Source organism: Globicephala melas, chromosome 20 (assembly GCF_963455315.2).
Source record: "Globicephala melas chromosome 20, mGloMel1.2, whole genome shotgun sequence".
Taxonomy (NCBI): Eukaryota; Metazoa; Chordata; class Mammalia; order Artiodactyla; family Delphinidae; genus Globicephala; species Globicephala melas.
This window is the reverse complement of record NC_083333.1, coordinates 47582936-47601609: the sequence shown is the minus strand read 5'-3', so window position 1 is coordinate 47601609 and position 18674 is coordinate 47582936. Positions and strand designations below refer to the sequence as shown.

General features: G+C 51.2%; 1 long non-coding RNA gene across 1 annotated transcript in view; it reads left to right on the top strand.

Moving 5' to 3' along the window:
- Positions 1–18418, top strand: part of LOC132594280 (uncharacterized) — a 231542-nt gene extending 213124 nt beyond the window's left edge. The window contains exons 4-5 of the long non-coding RNA XR_009560465.1: positions 4087–4203; positions 18344–18418. This is a non-coding gene — a long non-coding RNA (uncharacterized lncRNA). The remainder of the gene's footprint in view (positions 1–4086; positions 4204–18343) is intronic.
- Positions 18419–18674: the final 256 nt, after the last annotated feature.

Below are 18674 nucleotides of genomic sequence, written 5' to 3'. Positions count from 1 at the left end.
AAAAGAAAGAAGAAAAACCCAGGGTGGGCTCCCTGACCTCTGTTCCCTGTACCCTAGAGCTGTCTGCTCAAGTCCCTTTGAGGAGTTAAAGGGATTCAGGAAGAGCGAGGGTGTTGTCAAGCACTTGTTCCTTCACAAGTACTCACTGAGAACCAGCCTCCGTAAACGGGAACACGGGCCTTGTCTTCACGGAGCTCAGAGTCTAATGGAAGAGACAGACAGCAGGCAAGTTCACAGGCGATTCCCAGTCTGTGTTTTAAGGGCCATAATAGGTGTGTGCAAAAGCTTGCGTGGACAAGTGGGCACCTAACTGGTAGGGATCGGGGGAGGCTTCCTGGAGGAAGCGACCCCAAACTGAGACCTGGAGAATGAGGAGGTACTCACCATGAAAGGAGCCAGGGCAGGGAGGAGTACTCCTGACAGAGATGTGTATGTGCAAAGGCCCAGGGCAGGGTGAGGGGGACATTCTGAGAACCCCAGAGTTCAGTGCAGCCAGGAAGGGCGGCAGGTAAGGCTGGAGTGGTGGGTCAGAGCCAGCTCTTGGGGAGTTAAGACATTTGAACTTCATTTTGAAGGCCTTGGAGGCCCTGGAGGGTTTAAGCAGAGGAAGGACAAGCTCCAGTTTGCATTTGAAGAAGAGGACTCTGATTGCAACTGGAGGCAGGGAGGCCTGGTAGGAGGCTGTTGCAGTAGTCCAAGATGGCGGCCGGGTCTAAAAGAAATGCGTAAGATGCAGAATTGGTGGTGGTTCCAAGGCAGGGAGTCAGGGGTCTGCTTGGCCCAGTCATGGCTGTGGTTTCAGTCACCAAATATGGGACAGCAGGGTGTGAGCAGCATTGGCTGACGTGGATGGAGCAGAATCTGGGTTCAACTTTGGTCCTGGAGAATGTGAGGTGCCGACCCCTCCCACTGGCCCTATCCCCTACGGTTCCTCCTTGCCCAGTGCTCCAAGCATCAGATCCAAGTCTGAGCTTTTGCTTACCAAACATCCTCAGCATGTCAGCAGTGCAGGGAAAACACAGAAATATCCAGCCACCTGGTTCTTGCCCTCCAGGCCCTTCCAGTCAGCAGGGGAGGTGGGCCACGTGCACAAATGGCAGCAACACAAGGTCTGGTCTGAGCCAGAACTTTATTGCTTTTGACCAAGGCTGTCTGCAAAGGCAGTAAATGATTAAGGGCCACATGAGTGGTGTAGATGGTAATGACCTCAGCAGGTCAGAGAGGAGAGAAAGCCCTCCTTGTTAAGGCCTTGGGGATGAAGAAGGCCAGGGCTGCTGGATGACTCCGAGCCAGGGCAGTGGGTTCAAAGTCCCAGCTGTGCCCTAACGTGGGTGACTTTGGCCAAAGGGCTGTATCTCTCTGGGCCTCTGTTTCCTCATCTGTAGAATGGGAACAAGCAAAAAGTTCAAGCTATCTATTCCCAGGCCAGTGTGGGATCAACAAGGTTAATGGACCCAAACCATCTCTGGAAATGCTAAGTGTCACTCCTTTGCAAAGGGTTGAGGTCCACTCTGCCCTGGTCATGGTGTTTGTTCTGGGGGCCAGTGCTTTTGGAATCAAGCAGACCAGGGTTCAAATCCTGGTTCTGCCTGGGCACCTTTAGGCAAGTGACATACCTGTCCAGGCCTCAGTGTCTGTAAAATGGAATGGATTCTCCTGCAACCAGGGCGAATGAGATCGCCATCTATGCCTGGCAAGGGCTCCAGCGGTGACACCAAATCTCTGGGACAAGTTGCCCCAGGGCCCTGGCCACTCTTAACCACACATCTTCCCAGCCACACAAGAGGTCCTCATCTGCCCCTCCCTTGCCATCCTGCCCAGTGGAGTAGGGGCCCCAAGTCCCCAGCAGCTCGAGCCCAGATAACACACACGCCAACAGGGACCCTGTGGAAACTTCCCAGATAAATGCTGCCACCCCAGATAACCGGGGCCTATCAGCCTGTCATCTTGTTTTCCAAACCACGTTGCTGGTGATAAAGGGATTGTGCATCTGCCCGGGCCCAGGAGGGAGCTTCTCACAGGGTTTTTTTCTCTCACTCTTATTAACGACAAATGTTTGGCCTCTTCCGGGACAGACCAGTCCTCTGGCAGCCAAAGTCTCCCAGCTCAGCTTCCCCTCCCTCTCCGTCACATCTTCGCAAGAGGGCCATTTGTCCCCTTTGTCATCCTTCCACAGAAGGAGAAGAAGGCAATCAGAGATGGGATTAGGCAGCGGCAAACAGGCAAGTTCTGTTTAGGGGTCTGCGTGAGTGGGGTGCCCTTGTGATAGCGCTTAACTATGGATGAGGTATAGCTCATCGGATCCCATGGGAGAGGCCTCCTGTCTCCTTTGTTTCCATTTCACAGGTAAGGCAACTGAGGCTCAGGTCACAGACACAACTGATAAATAAATCTGGAAACGAAGGCGAGGGCTGAAGGCCCTGTGCTCTTGCCCTCTGCACCCTGTTCCCAGAGTCGGCCCTGTGCTTGGCCATTTCTGGGGCACGGAGAGGAACAGGTGGCTGCTCTCCTGGGCACAAGCAGAAAGCTCTAAGCCACACCTGGGAGCTGGCTTTGGGCCAAGGCTGGGGTGCTGGGCTGGAACCTGGGCCTCATGAAGTCTTGCTGGCCCCCCAACTCTCAGGTCTTCACATCCCAGGGCACAAACAGCCCTGGAGGTCCACTAGAGCAAGGGTCTCACAGGACAGATGGGAAAATGGAGGCAAAAAGGAGGGATGTGGCGTTCCCAGGAGCGTCCAGGGAGTGAGTGCTTGGTTTGAAGACTCTGGCTTCATGTGGTCCCAACTCATTGATTTTACAGATGAGGAAACTGAGGCCCAGAGACGGGGAATGACCTACAAAGGGCTCCGTAGGTAACTAAAGCAGAGCTGAGAATCGAATCGATCTGCAGCGCAGGGCCGTTTCCACTCTCCTGTGTTAGTCACTCACCATGAGGCGCAGACATTCACACAAAAACATAACCAGAGACCCTCATGGATGGAGACTCAGATGCACAAGTAAGGGCCCACCCAGGTGGGCAGGAGACTCACCCACACTGCTAAGTACACACGCTCAGGCTGACACTCCCATGACACTGTATGGGACCCACTGTCCTCCTCCCCTGCCCCAGGACCTGGAGGTGACACTGTTTACTTGTTCTCACTCCACCCCCTCTCACGCCCCACCCCTGACAACCCCCCACCTCCAGAACAACACCAAGCCCAGGAGCTCCACGCTGGGCTTAAAAAGGGCACTTAATTTTTCATTCTTAAATGCTGGGATGCTCTTGTCTTCTAGCTTCACCCAAACCCCATGGTGGAGATGGATGGGGGCGCGGAACACAGTTATCAGAAAGATTAAGCCGGGTCTTGTCATTTTTTTATATCACGAAGAGCAGTCAGCCCTACGAGTGATGTCCTCCACTCCGCCAGGATGAGTCCAGAACCTTTAGTGCCAGTAGTAAAAAAAGACTATAAAAAACACCATCGGAGAAAGGGTAATGATGGCATTTAACTGCTCCCACTCACACACCTGGGGTCTGCTCACCGCGGAACCAGGGGTTCAGTCACATCATCCTTTACCGCTGTGTCCTTGTCTCGGAGTTTAAGGTCCTTCCGCTGAACCAGAACACTCTGTCCACTGCTGGGACCCTGTGGCCCGTCTGCCCCACCCTGCCCTCCCTGGCCAGGAGCGCAGAGAGAGGGAGGGAGCAGGACAGACTTGGTCCTGGGAGGCCTTAGGGACTGTTGGCTGGCAAAGGGGTCATGGGCTGGATTTCCCAGGAGTCCCGCTGAGCTGCAGGTGCTATTGAAAACTGGTGTGAGACTAGGCTGTGGTTGGTTCTCATTTTATTTCCTTCCTTTCTTCTCTCCCTCCTCCCTCTTTCCCCCTTCATCTCACTTTTATGTGCCAAGTCCTCTGTTACATCCAGCATGGGTACCAGGGTCTTCCATTGCTCTTAGGACACAGTACTCTGCTCATCCAATTCCTAGCCATCCCCGCTCTGGTCCCTCTAGACCCACAGCCCTCTGCCACACTGCCTCTTTATCCCTCCTAATGCTCTGTTCTAGCATATCGAATTTCTTCCAAATAATTTGCTCTTTCCAGCCTCTGAGCTTTCGTGCGTGCTGTTCCCTCTGCCTGGAAGACGCCTTGGTTGACTCCTACTCATCAGCGGGTCCCAGCTGTAACTTCCTCCAGGAAGCCCTCCCTGCCGTTCTCCAGGTACACCTTAGGCTTCCTTGCTAAGAGCGCCCTCAGCTGACTGCACTGCCCTTCCAAGCCTTATATCATCACAGTGTATTGTCATTGTGTGTTTCACTGTAAGGTCTGTGATTCTGGGTCTGAGGATTTAATGGTGAACAAAACAGACAAGATCTCTGGCCTTCAAGGAGCTTACATGCCAGTGGAGGTGGGTGAAACGGGACCGTCTGTCTTGTTCAAATTTTGTGGATGTGTCACTAAAGCCAAAGTTGAGTTTCAGCCTCAAAAGCCCCTGTGAGGGAGGTGGTATCATCCTGCCTGTACAGCCAGGAGTCCTTGGGTCACCTAGCTGGAGAACTGCAGCCCTGAGGTTCAAGGCCAGCTCTGACGGCGCCTGAGCCACGGGGTCTCCATTGCACGATCTGCTTCCTCTCACTCACCCTGCTCAGGCCTCACTGGCCTCCTTGCTACTCCTTGGCATGCGAAGCATGTCCTTGCCTCTGAGCCTCGTCGCTGCTGTTCCTTCAGCCTGGAATACTCTTCCTGCAGAAAACCTTAGGCTCAGCCCCTCACCTCCCTCACGTCTTGGCTCAGATGTCATCTTCTCAATAAAGTCTTCCCGGACACAACTGCACACACACACAAACACACACACTCACGCTCCTATGAACTCCCCGCCGCCCATATTCTGTATCTTACCTATTATGTCTACCTGACTAGAGTGTTAGTTCCCTGAGGGCAGGGATCTTGCCGATTCTGTTCACTGTTGTATCTCTAGCACCTATAATAGATGCTCAGGAAAGATCTGCTTAGATGGATGGTTGCGGGGATGAGCAGGCGGATGGAAGAGACCCAGAGTTGAATAAGGCTGGGTCGCAGCCCTGAAAGGCCTTGAGGTCCAACCAAGGCAGAGGGACCGTCTGCTGAGTGAGAGGCGGTTTTTACCAGACGTGTGTATACAGAGAAGCAACCACGCACCCCAGCCCTCGTCCCCTCCCCGCCTCACGACAAGGTCCTCTCCTGAGACTCAGCCTCTCCCTGAACACCCAGGCTGTCGGCTGCGGGCAGAGAGCACCCCAGTTGGCCCCAGGGCGGGCAAGCTGGGAGGGGCTGTATGAGCTGGACCCTGGCACAGCCCTGGCGCAGTCTCTCATTTCCGGAGCATCACTGGGGGAGCTGGGGAGAAGAAGCAAGGAAATGGAGCCCCCAGCCCTCTGACGTCTGCTGCTCCTGTGCCCACAGTGCCTGCAAAAGGCCTTTCCCAGGACCCAGGAGGCTCGAATGCCAGTCCAAGACCCCACCTCTGGGGAGGGATAAATTAGGAGTTTGGGATTAAAATATACACACTGATATGTATAAAATAGTCCAGTGGTTAAGACTGCACGTCCATTGCAGGGGGCACGAGTTCAATCCCTGGTTGGGGAACTAAGATTCTGCCTGCAATGAAGCATATATATATATTATATATATAATATATATATAATATATATATAATATGTATATTATATATATATATTTTATATATATATAATAGATAAGCAACAAGGAAACAGGGACCTACTGCATAGTACAGGGAACTATTCTCAATATCTTATAGTATATATATGACTGAATCACTTTTCTATACACCTGCAACTACTACAACATTGTAAATCAACTATATTTCAATAAAAATGTTTTGAAAAGAAAATCATAATAACATGGGGAAGAAAACAAGACCCCACCACTGACCCACCAAAGGGCCCGGAGCAAGTCACCTTCCCTCTCTGAGTCCTCCTGTTTTCTCTTCCATAAAATGAGAAGATTTGAACACACGAATCGCTCCAAACCTTTTCAAGTACGAGGATCCCCTTCAAAGTATTGTATTGGAGCATCATGTCCGTACAGAAACGTACACACATCGTATTCAATGATATTTCACAAAGTAAACATGTTCATGTGACCTGCACCCTGATCAAGTAATAAACATGATCAGCTCCCCAGCAGCCTCCTTGGGCCCTTTCTCAGTTCCTATCTCCCCCAAAGGCAGAGACTCTCCTGGTATTTAATGCTATAGGTCATATTTGGCCTGTCTTTGAACAACTCAAGGATCCGCTTTTAACCTCTACAAAATGCTCTTTTGATTTCAGTATCTGTGGTAGCCAGCCTCTAAGGTGGCCCCCAACGATACTTTCCGGCTGGTATTCACACCCTTTGCAGTCCCCTCCCACACTGAATCAGGGTGATTTTAGTGACCAGTAGAGTATGACAGAGGTGACACTCTATGGCTTCTGAGGCTGGGTCATAAAGTGCATAGTGGCTCTGCCTTGCTTTATCGGATCACTGGCTCAGAAGAAGCTAGCCCCCATGTTGTGAGTCATCCTGTGGAGAGCTCCACACGTAGAGGAACTGAGGCCTCCCACCCACGGCCAGCACCAATACCAGTCATAGGAATGTACCATCTTGGAAGCAGATCTTCCAGCCCCAGTGAAGCCTTCAGAGGGCTACAGCCCAGGCCAACATACAATGTAACCTCGTGAGAGACCCTAAGCCAGAACTGCTGGCCAAGCCACTCCTGAATTCCTGACCTATGGAAGCTGTGAAGGCTAATAAATGTTTATTATTATTTTAAGCTACTAATTTTGGGGGGGAGGGGGCATAATTTGTTGACAGCAAAAGATAAGTAATGCGGTATTCATTGACTGAGCAAATACCCAATGAGCCAAACCTCCTAGGCTTTCAGGAACCCTTTAAAGGAATCCCTTCTTAAATTTATTTATTTTATTTTATTCTTCTGGCCACGCCGCAAGGAATGTGGGGATTAGTTCCTTGACCAGGGATCAAACTGGCGTCCCCTGCATTGGAAGCACGGGGTCTTAACCACTGGACCACCAGGGAAGCCCTGGAATCCCTTTTTAAAATTATCTTAATAGTAACCATTCACACTTGAACAAAGGGCCTTCCTTTTGATGCATGACAAAGACTTGGTCAGGCCAAGGACTGCAATGACCTCAAGGGTCTGAGGCCCCCAGGACTGGGCCAGGGTGGGGAGCTATTGCTGACTCAGTTCACCTCTACAGCTCTTTTCCTACTAAAACTCTGGAATCAGAGACTTTCAGGAAGCCATCGCCCAGTTCTTGATCCCTCTACCTCATTGGGTGGTAGAACATGATAATGAGGACCCCAAACTTGGGATTTAAGCAGTCCTGTGGCCAAATCCTGGCTGTTCCTCTTCCAAATTTGGGTGACCTCACACAAGCAGCTGTACTTCTCTGAATCCCGGTTTCTCATCAGAGAATTTGGAGGCCAGATGCCTCGCTTATAGTTTACTGTATAAAGCAGAAATAACACGTGTCTCATCGTGGTGACACTTTGGAAACACTCAGGAAGCCCAGCAGCTGTAACGATCATCAAATCACAGACCGGCAGGTGCTCCCAGGGGTGTCGGGGGACTGTGGTCTCCCTCTGGCCCAGGTGGAGGTTCGGTCCTATTCGGCTGCCCCACGTGCTCACGCCCTCCTTGCTCATCCACACCCCGGCAGCGAGTTTGAGGAACCAGGTGAGCATACAGCCTCGTGACAGGACTCGGTGGGAGACGGGTCTGCTTCCTCTCCCTCGTTAGCGTCGCCCGGGGGGCCTGCGCTCTCCTTAGCAGAGGCCTGGATAACGAAGGCCACAGCCTATTAATTGCGGTGACAGTGATAAAGGAAGAGGGGGAGGCTGCTATTTGTCTTACCCGTAACCTCTCGCATCACTCCAAGATGAATGAAAACTCATTTTCTGCTTTGATTCGGTCTAATTTCCCTGGGCCCCCTGGGCCTGGTTGGGGGAAGGGACTCACAGCCCCTGCTGAGAAGGAATGGAGGGGAGGAGGGGGAGGGGTCAGAGGTCACAGAGGGAGGAGGACAGGCTCCATCCACTAGGGAACCAAGGACGTGTGGCGGGGAGGGGTCGGGGCATTCATTCACGAGGCAGCAACTGTATGGGGCCTACACAGGTGCCAGCCGATTGGACTCGCAAACAAGCCTGTAAGGAGGGACTCTGCCACCCATTTCACGGATGAGGCGGTAGCGGTGGTGGAGAGAAAGGGGCTTATACGAGGGCACACACCTGGTGAGGGCTGAAGTCTGGCTTCAGCGGGAGGGTCTGTCCAGCACCATCACCAGCTCTTTCCTGACACTCACTACATCACCTGCACCTGGATGAATGAGCGCTTTCATCAGAATGGAAGACCCTAGAGGGGAAGGACCGTCCAGGTCGGGGAGCTACCACCCACCCAGGGGACAGGAGTGGACGGGGAAGGAAAAGGGTGGAGGGGGGTAGACCTTTTTTTCCATCAAAGAGCAGAGACTGACTGGGGTCCTTCTTGGCAGAGCCATTCTCTTTTTTGTAAGATGGAACCAGCAGTGCCTCCCTCCCGGGACTGCAGGGTGGCTGGAGAGGGGGGATGAGTATGTGTATGAAGGTGCTTCACACCTGGTACTTCTTCTCTGTTTGTGGAAAGGGAGAAGGAACCAGTAGTTCCCCACGATTTGAGCTGTTTTATCCCAGACGGATTAACTGTATGTCCGGGGGTCACCTGCCTGTGGGTCCCTGCACCCACCCTGCCTGGTCACTTGCTGCATCACCGGGGCCCCTCTGATGATCCAGAGGTCCAGTGAGGCCCAGAGAGTAAGAGGGGCCTGGGCCCCATGACCTGTCTGCTAAAGTGGCCTCGCGGCCCCAGAGAGCTGCATGAGCTGTGAAGAAGGTAGGAGACGCCCCCAGGTCTGGTTCACAGCAGAAACTCAGCAAAGCGTGTTGAACACACTTCATACAACAGCCTCTTGGGGCTTTGGGGCAGAAGGTGGAGGGGTTGCAATTGGGAGGAGGTTTTAGGTGGTGCGAATGCATGAATAAGAACGCGGGTTCCGACAGGCAGCCTGGTGTGAATCCGCTGACTACGCACGTGCCCTTGGGCAAGTTGCTTTGCCTCTCCGGACCTCACTTCCCTTACCTGTAAAATGGGGTAATAATGGTATCTCCCTCATAGGATTACCACTTAGCTCATGTAAAGCACCTAGAGCGTTGCTGGGTACAGGTCAGTGCCTGAGTGGTTTTATGAGGGACATCGGGCCGGAGGGGCTGGTCTGGGCTTGGGATGTGTGTGAGAAGTGAGGCAGCTGACTCCACTCGTGTCCCACCTCCCCCGACCTCCTTCAGCGATGTCCTTCCATCTGCCCCAGATCTGAATTGCAAATGGCCTTCCCTTCCCCACCACTCCAGCTCCAGCTCCAGCTGGAGCCAGGACGGAGTCCAGTGAAGATGTGTTTCTGCCGCTGCGGGATGCCCGTAGCCTGGCTTTGTCTCAAAGGGTCTGCAGGCGGAGCCCTCAGACCAGCGCCCCTTTCCCGCAGTCTGGGTAAGGGGAAGCCAGGCCCAGTTCACAAAGCACCTAGCCTGACATTCAAGGCCTTCACAGCTTGCTCCTACCCTGCTTTTGTAAGAAACCTCTGTCCCTTCCTCCCCCTGCCCCCTACCTCCAGCCTCAGCTCTACTTCCCACTACCTGATGAGGTGTGCACTGCTGGTCGTCCCATTCTACAGATGGGGCCACTGAGACTCAGAGAGGTTCACAGCTGACAGGTGGCAGAGCTGGGATGCACAACGATATCTTGTTCACTCCGGAGCCCAGCACTTCACTGTGACCCTGGCCTGCCACAAAGCAGACTCTTCAATTCTCCATACAGGAGAAGTGAAGTCAGGGAGTCGGGAACTGCCGTGAAGGTATAAAAGGAGCTTCTACAGGAGGTCGTTCATTCATTCATTTGATATTTACCAAGCGCCTCCTTGGTGCTGGGCACTCAGAGATAACAATGATGTGATGAGAATAGCATCAATGATAACAGCAACATTAATGACAGTAATAATGTGACAGCAGTTGCTGAGATTTCCCGAGCTCTTACTATGTACTCGGCACTGAGCTAGGTGTTTTGTATGCAGAGCCTTAATCCTCATAGTAGTCCTGCAAGGCAGTTCTATTTTATTTTATTTTATTTTAATGACGTACAGTTGATTTACACTGTTGTGTTCATTTCTACTATGCAGCAAAGTGATTCAGTTATACATATATATTCTTTTTCATATTCTTTTCCATTGTGGTTTATCACAGGACATTGAATACAGTTCCCTGTGCTATACAGTAGGACCTTGTTGTTTATCCGTTCTCTATGTAATATTCAAGAGTTTGCATCTGCTAATTCGAAACTTCCAATCCTTCCCTCCCCACCCAACCCTCCCTGGCAACCACAAGTCTGTTCTCTATCTCTGTGAGTCTGTTTATATTTCGTAGACATGTTCATTTATGTGGTATTATAGATTCCACATATAAGTGATATCATATGGCATTTGGCTTTTTCTGACTTACTTCACTTAGTATGATAATCTCTAGGTTCATCCATGTTGCTGCAAATGGCAGTATTTCATTCTTTTTTATAGCTGTGTAATATTCCATTGTCTATATATACCACATCTTCTTTATCCATTCATCTGTCAATGGACATTTAGAATTATTATTACCACATTATCGATGAGTCAACTGAAGCTCAGGGACCTCAGATGTCTAAGGTCACACAGATTTCATGCACCTGAGCAAGAATTGAACCCTGCCTGTTTTGAATAACAATGACAACGATGGCGACCACTGCCTAGCACATACTGGGCACTTTCCGTGGACCAGACAGTTTGCTAAGCACTCAAAATGAGAACGTAACCTTGGGGAGGAGTGACAAGTTTAGACTCAGTAAGCTGATTCATTCACCTGCTTCCAGACTTACTGGGAGCAGAAGGCCTGGCCTCCGTCTCTTCCTGCATAATCATGGGCAGCCTGCAGGGTTAGGCAGGTCTGGGTTCTACGAGGATCTGTGAAATGGGAAAATGCTACCCAACTCACAGGATGGTTGTGAACATCTGCAGCATTCCTTATTGGGTAGGATTGACACTTTCTAGCCTGAGAACAGGCCTCCCAGCCAAGGTATCACAGGTCCCAGCGCAACCCGTCCTCCTCCCTCCTTGTCCCACCTCCACCCCTTGTGGGGCCCTTTGTCCCCTCTGTCTCCCTGAGAAGCTCAGCCACTTCTGCAAGGGAGCACCTGCTAGATTTTTTTCTTCCACCAAGTTGTGGATGGTGACATAGCAGAGACACTTGGGGTTTCAGGTAAAGGGAGGGTCTGAGACTCAGAGAGAAAAGTGGGGGAGGGGAGGAGAAAGGAGGGAAGAAAAAGAGAGATACCAAGAAGGAAAGAAAATTGAGGTAAAACGGCAAAGCAAAACAAAAAGACCAGAATCGAAAGACTAAGACACCAACGGACACCACGGGGACAGAAAGATGGAGACAAAACAGAGAAAGGGCAAAAAGAGAGAGAAGTAGCCGAAGCTAGAAAGATGCTGCCGGAGAAAAAGTGAGTCGGAAGGGAAGGGTCCCTCAAGCAGCTGGGCAAGGACAGGGACAAAGCTATCCACCTCGGCCCCAAGCTGAGCAAGGCTTTTAGACTCTAGCATCCTGCTGCTGAGAGAGAAAAGCCTCTTCTCCCACATTCGAATGAGTTTGATATTCAATCAATGGAGATTAACTCACCGAAGGTAAGGGGGTTTTACATCCATAAGGATGTCAAATACGATTATGCAGATGAGAAAATTATCCTGAGATGAGGCACATCTCATATATGATAATTCCGGGAAAGGGTGGACTCCCACACTGATTAGCATATCTTCAAGACCAGACCGAGATGGGGAGATGAGGACCCAGAAGTGGGCACTTAGGGATGCGCTGACCAGGAATCCCCCTCGAAGAAAATGGTCAGAGACGTCTGCTCCCTGATGTCCTTTTCTGGAAAAGAGGACACTCGGCTTCAGTCAGGGGAGACCTTAACGAGAGCCTCGACCCTGCTGTGTCCATTGAAACTCTTTGAACCTCAGCTTGCTCTGGAAACAACAGAGCGCTCCAGAGCAGGTCTTCTCAAACTTTAGAATGAATACAAATCACCCGGAGATGTTGGTTCTGATTCAGTGGGACTGGGGTGAATGTCTGCGTTTCTAACCAGCTCCCAGGGGATGCTGACGCTGCTGGTCTGCAGGCCACACCTTAGAGGGCCCAGCTCAGTGGTCCTCACCACTGAGTGACATGTTGGAATCACTTGGGGAACATTTAAAAAACTGCCAATGCCCAGGGCCCACCGCAGACCAATTAAATTCGAATGTCCTGGAGGAGAGCCTGGGAGCTGGTATTTTTTAAAAGATGATTCTAATAGGCAGCCAGGGTTGAGAACCTCTGGCCTGAATGATGCCTGGGTTCATGAGAAGTCTGTGGATCTATTCCAAGTCTCCAGGGACCCTCATGCCCCCAGACCCTCAGAAGCCACAAATGTGGGCAGGGCTGTGGAAGACGTAGGGACTGAAGATGGGGTGAGTAACCCAACATGGGATGGGCCGAGGACACTCTCCTGGGCCTGCTGGGGAGCCCTGATGGTAACTGACAAAATCAGCCCTTGTGTATTAAATACCTACTCGATACAACACATATAGCCTCTACTACATATATTCTACTATATATACACATGTATTCTCTCCAGCCCTTAAGTGGAGATATTATCATTTCCATTTGACAGATAAAGAAATTAGGCTCAGAGAGGCAAAGCGATTTTCCCAAGGTTGTAGAGTCAGGATTCGAACCCGTCTTTGTCTGACCCCCGAAGCCCCATGCTCCTTCTACTCTAGCCATTGCCTCCCACTCACTGGGTCACCTTACCCAAGGGAGTTAGCGGCTGGCCTCTGGGCCCTAAGGCCTGACTGAGCCAGGGAGCTCCCACTCTGCCAGCTCTGCCTGGAGTAGGCCGACCTCACGTGGTAGAGGTGGGTGAGCAAGGGCTTGGCAGTCAACAGCCCTGGGTTCAAATCCTTCCCTTAGAGCTGTGTGACCTTGGGCGAGTCATTTACGTTCTCTGAGTGACAGACAGGCTCCTCCTTGGCCCAATAGGGATAATGAGATCAACTTCCGGGCTTGCCGAGAGAGGAGATGAGGTCCGCTAACACGTGTGTGACATGGAGCAGACACATGTAGACAAAGTGGACCCACGAGTGGACAGAGTAGATTTTCCCCTTGCGAGGGGATGGAAGCTGGTTGAGCCAAGGCTCAAAGGTTCTAGAACTCATGACTCTTCACTGCCATCCTCAGAAGCCCGAGAGCCAGAGCCTTGGCCGAGTGACCACAGGCCCCTCCTCCACTCAGTTGGTGCGACACCAACATGGACATGAACCCAGTGCTTCGCAAGTGATGCATCAGGGCCCAACCCCAGGCTGTCTGAGCCGCATCTGGACTTGTAACCACTGTCTCCACAATACGAATGGCTGGGACTGGACCCTCTGCCCAGGAGCCCACCAGGGCAGGTCTCCTCTGCCTCCCCAAGGAAACTTGGGGTATGGCCCCCAGCACCTCTCCCAGAGCAGGTGCCCCATTACCTGCTGGTGAGCAGGGGTGGGGGAGTTCTGGTCCTTGAGTTCCCCCTGTAAAGAGAGGCAGTGGGCCTGGGCCGTCTCCAAGGAACCTTCCAGCACCAGACAGCCTTCCTTTCCTCTCCCAGGAATTTGCCTCGGAGAACCGTCCTGTGTCCGGGACTGCTGAGTAGGGTTGCACCCTTCACCAGGGGCCAAGTAGGGCAGGAATCCAGCCCCCGATCGGCTCACCAACCTGTGCTTCTTTTGCTAATTGTCACGAAAATACCCCGTGTGTCGTTGGGGAAGAACTTACCTCTATGGGCCTCAGTCTCCCGGTCTGCAAAATGCAGCCAGTAACGGTGCTCCATGAAGGTTCAATCCCTGCCTACTTCCCTTTGGCTTTGCATCCCTACAACCTCCCCTCACTGCCAACCACACCCAACACCCCTGGCCTCCAGGTCCTCTAACAAACAGAGACCTGGAGCAGGGGTGCCCTGGGCAGCCAGCAGTGGATGACCCCAGTCCTCATTCGGTTTCTATCTCCGCATCACTCCCCAGGATCTCCCCCAGCAGCCAGGGCAAGTGAGGATGTGGGAGAGGAGAGAAAGAGAAGAAAGAGAAGGGAAAGGGTCCGCAGCGGGGGAGTTAACAGCTGCCTACGGGCTCACTGGTTTCTCTGTTTTCTGTGCCCTCGACACTATATTGTCTGTCTCCGTCCATGTGTGCTGGGTGCTCGTCTGGGCACCCGTGCGTGTGCGTGAGTGTATCACTGTGACTTCCTGCCTGTGCTTGTCATAGATCTCCGCGTGTCTCTTGCTCTGTGTGTGCCCACCTGTCTCTGTGCCTAATGCATGTGTGGGTCTGGATATGTGTGTGAATCCGGCGGGGAGCGGCTCTATGTACGTGTGTGTCTGAACGGGAGTGTATAGCGTGTAGTGTGTGTGCACACGTGTGTGTTCGAGTGAGTGTCAGTAGGTATGGGTGTGAGTCTCTGCATGTGTCTGCGTGGGTGCACATCACAGTGGGTGTGAGGATCTGAGTGTGTGTCCAGGCGAGTGTGTATTAGTATGGAGGACGAGAGTCTGACTAGGGTGCATCAGCACCTGTGTGTATCCGTGTCTACATCGGTGTGGGTGTATATCGGTGTGTCTGGTTGTATCTGTGTGTGGGGAGGTGGGCGTGTATCTGTGTGTGGTAGGGCACGAATCTCTGGGTGTGTGTCTAGGTGGGGTTATCAGCTTGGAGGGTGAGTATATGCGTGCATATCACCATGTGTATCTGCTCATCTGTTTACATGGTGTAGGGTATGAGAGTGCACGTGCGTCGGTGTGGGTGTAGATGGGGTGTGCCAGTGTGTGGGGACTGTATATCCTATGTGAGATCAGGTGAGTGCATAGTAGTATGTGGGGTATGTGTATATGTGCGTGGGTGTAGCAGTGTGTGGGGTGTGTGTGTGCCCTTGAGTACATCCCACAGTGAGCATACCTCTGTGTGGCTCTGAATGGGTATGTTTCAGCGCGTGGGAGTGTGTATATCTGTGCATGAATCACTGTGAGAGTGTCTGTGTATCCATTTCTGGAAAGGAGGGGAGCGTGTATCTTTGTGTCTGAATGGGATGTATCAGAGCGTGTGAGTGTCTGCGTGCGTGTCTCTAGCTCTGTGTATCCGTGTGGGTCTGTACCTCTCCAGCTTGGCTGGGCCCAGGCGCTGCAAATCCGTCAACTCCACATGATTTTGTCAATCCTGACAGCTAACTTCAACATGACGACAAATCTGGCCCCAGAGGATATTAAGCAAAGACACGTGAGCCTATAATTTTCTGCTTCCACGTGTGAGATGCTATAATAATCAAAAGAAAATGAGTTTCTAACTACCCAGCTCTTTGTGCTGTTGCCTTCATGCCGGCTGCACTAATTGAATCACCCGGCACCACTGTATCAATGGTAACTTGGGTATTGGGGGGTAATCAGGCGTGTGGGGGGCACCAGCTTGGAGAGGTGCGGGGGCTTTTGTGAAGGTCCCATCTGCCTCGTGCACCAAAGCCGCCCGCTGCCCATCAGCATTTGGCTGGACAAGTGAGCGACTGAAGGGCAGCCCCTCACCAAGGGGAGGGTCCAGGAGGGAATGCCTGGGGGAGGGGGCACCTGTACCCAGATGCTGTGGCTCCAGCCCCTTGGTCCCAAAAGGAGAACTGTGCAAAAATAATAAAGATTCAGACTCTGGAGATAGGCCTACCTGGGTTCAATCCTGGCTGAAGGTCCGTAGGTCATTTGACCTCTGGGGCTTGGTTTCCTCGTGCAGAAAACGGGGTGACCTGTCTACCTCACAGGGATAAGGGAGAACACACAGATTAAGCACAGAGGAGGCACTCAGGAATCGTCATTATTTTTGTTGTTACCGATGTTTACAGTGTTTTACCATGCCTTACCTTCACAGTGTGAGACAGGGCTCATTATCCCATTCTACATCTGAAAAAACTGAGGCTCAGAGACATTAAGTAACTTGGTCAGTTGAGACACAGCTCTCTCTATACAATTGTGGGGTTTGAAGCGGGTCGTGTGTGTGTGTGTGTGTGTGTGTGTGTGTGTGTGTGTGTGTTTTCAAAGAGGGAGGAAAATAGTTCCTGGTGGCTTCTGGAGGTCCCCCACCAAACAGTCCTGTGACTCCATAAAAATAACAGCTGCTCACCCTTGTATAGCACTTACCATGGGGCATTTACTGTATATTAACTCCTATAATCCTCATCCTGAGTTTATGAGGTAGAAATGCAATTATCCCTGTTTTACAGATGAGAACACTAAAGTACAAAGAGGCCGAGTAACTTGTCCAAGGTCACATGACTGGTACGTGGTAGAACGGGGCTTCAAGCTAGGAAGTCTGTCTTCACAATCTTCATTTTAATCTACCACCTGTTCTTTTTTTTTGTTTTTTTTTTTGCGGTACGCGGGCCTCTCACTGTTGTGGCCTCTCCCGTTGCAGAGCACAGGCTCCGGACGCGCAGGCTCAGCGGCCGTGGCTCACGGGCCCAGCCGCTCCGCGGCATGTGGGATCCTCCCGGACCGGGGCATGAACCCGTGTCCCCTGCATCGGCAGGCGGACTCTCAACCACTGCGCCACCAGGGATGTGCCACCAGGGAAGCCCCACCTGTTCTTCTTAAAGATCCAGCTGTACTCTCACCCTCCATTTTGTTCCTCAGAATCTTCTAAACTGAATCCTTCATTTGCCTCCAAGAAACGTCCTCTCTGCCCAGCCAAGGGACCATTCCTCCTGAAATGAGCTTCCAGAGTGGGATGGAAAGTTCCCCATCCCCAAACCCACTGTGCATCCCCACATCAAGGTGGGAGATCACCCCATGTCACTCTCTGGCTTGGGCCTCACCACTTCCAATCAAACAGCAAGTTGTCACCAAGCAGCTGCTCTGCACCTGGGACAGGGCAGGGAACTGGGTGGTGGGAAAAGGGCTAAAATAGGAAATTATAACTCCATAGTTTTGTACAGCACTTTACTGTTTGCAAAGCTAGGAGCAGTAGAAAGGGAAAAGGCTTTGGAGCCAGGCAGATCTGGGTTGTGATTTTGGCACTGTCACTGACTAGCTGGGAGCCCTTGGGCTTGTTACTGAACATCTGTGACTCAATTTTCTCAACTATAAAATGGGAACAATCTTCCCCAAAATATCAGGAACAAGGCAAAGATGTCTGCTCTTACCACCCCTACTTCACACTTCACTGGAGACCCTAGACTGCAGTAAGACAAGAAAAAGAAAAAAAAAAAAAGACACAGATTGGAAAAGAAAAAGAAAAACCAGCTACTGGAACTAATGAATTTAGTAAAGTTGAAGGATACAAGGTCAATCTACAAAATCAATTGTATTTGACATACTAACAATAAACAATTGGAAATTGAAATTAAAATGGGGACGTTAATCCCACGTCACAGGATTGCTGGAAGGAATAAAATGAGGTAATATTTATCTTGAGGTATCTAGCTCACCTACTTTCTCATAAATTTCTTTAGAGATGTAAAGAGAAAGAGGCTGGTAGAGACTCTCACCCCACATCCATCCCCTCCTATCTGCACCACAACACCTGGGAGGAGTGCTTCAGATATGCCCTTAGTAGTTCTGCCAATTACAAATCTTAGGGCTTTATTTATCTACAAATTTGGGAGAACAGGTGGGTGGATAGGTGATTCATCAAAATCTGGGGGCTCCTGGGAAACGTATTGCCATGTACACGTGAACATTGTCCATCACGTGGGCTGCCTAGAGGAGGCACTGAGAGTCACAGCCTGTATGCACTCTGCCTCTTCTCCCTCCATCTGCCCTTCTCGTTTTTCTATTATTCAATACTTCTGCTGAGCCAGGCCCAGGATGTACAATGCAACCTGGATAGTTCTTAGGTCAATCTCAGCCTGGGTCATATCCAAAAGGAACCCAAAGAGCTTCCAAAAGCACTGATTTGCAACAAAATATTTACCAAACTCACTTGGACAAGCAGTAAAGTGAAGAAAGAAATTACATCACACAGCATACAGCAAAACTCTCTCAAATCCTTTTTAGTCCTGTCTTTCCCCAAAGTCTCACACGGCTTTTTCCTTTGTCTCTCCTAAAACTTCAACTCTACTCTTTTTGGCCGCCACCACTTACCAACCACATGGATTCTATTCTGATCCAGCTTTTACTGCTGATAACTTTATGCTCTTTTTTGGGTAGGAACTCTATGGGAATCTGTACCTATCCCCTGACCAGCTCAGGTGTGGGAACATCGGAGCAGGATTGGAGGAGAATGTAAGTATTTACAGGTAAGGTACACCTTAATATACTGGTTCCTGCTCATCAGAAGCCCTCAAATCACTCACAACCTTGTAGGGGGAAGATGAGTATAGACGGTTACAGCACACACAGGGACACTCTCCGAGAGGCAGGTCCAACACACAACAGATGCAAAGAGGTGGCTCAGTTCCTTCAGAGTGGGGGCTCAAGAGGAGGTGGCGTTGACCCAGGGCTTGAAGGACAAGTAGGCATTCATCTGACTGGAGGACAG